Raw genomic sequence first — 559 nt, forward strand, 5'->3', positions numbered from 1 at the left:
AGACAAAACCAATTACTATAATAAAATGTGCCAAGATCTGGAGTTTGAAAACCAAAAGGGAAGAATGTGCTCAGCATTTGTCAAGCTGAAAGAATAGAAGAAAAAATTTAAGCCTCGAGTTGTGATATGGAGAGATTCTATGGGCAAATTATTGAATGATGCTTGTTGTTGTTGTTGTTATGTTCTGTCGAGTCAGATCCTACTCATAGCGACACCTCCTTGGGTTTCCGAGGCAGTATCACTACGGAAGTAGATTGCCCAATCTTCCTTCCGAGGAAGATGGAAGGAAAACACACAGCCACTGTTCCACAAAGAACTGGTTGATCTTCATCTATTTCAGGCAGTGGCATATGATCTAGAACCAAGGGTACTGAAGGAGGAAGTCAAAGCTGCAACAAAAGAATTGCCAAAGAACAAGGCTCCAGGAATTGATGGAATACCTATTGAGATATTTCAACAAATGGATGCCTCATTGGAGGCACTCACTCGGTTATGCCAAGAGATTTGGAAGACAGCTACCTGGTCAACTGACTGGAAGAGATCCATATTTGTACCCATT

The 559-nt window shown here is 41.3% G+C and overlaps 1 pseudogene; it reads left to right on the forward strand.

The window, feature by feature from the left end:
- The window catches only part of LOC103212616, a 3,352-nt pseudogene that overhangs the window by 2,404 nt on the left and 389 nt on the right, over window positions 1–559 (forward strand).

Source organism: Orycteropus afer, unplaced genomic scaffold (genome assembly GCF_000298275.1).
Source record: "Orycteropus afer afer isolate SDZICR_OR568_19922 unplaced genomic scaffold, OryAfe1.0 scaffold01035, whole genome shotgun sequence".
Classification (NCBI taxonomy): Eukaryota; Metazoa; Chordata; class Mammalia; order Tubulidentata; family Orycteropodidae; genus Orycteropus; species Orycteropus afer.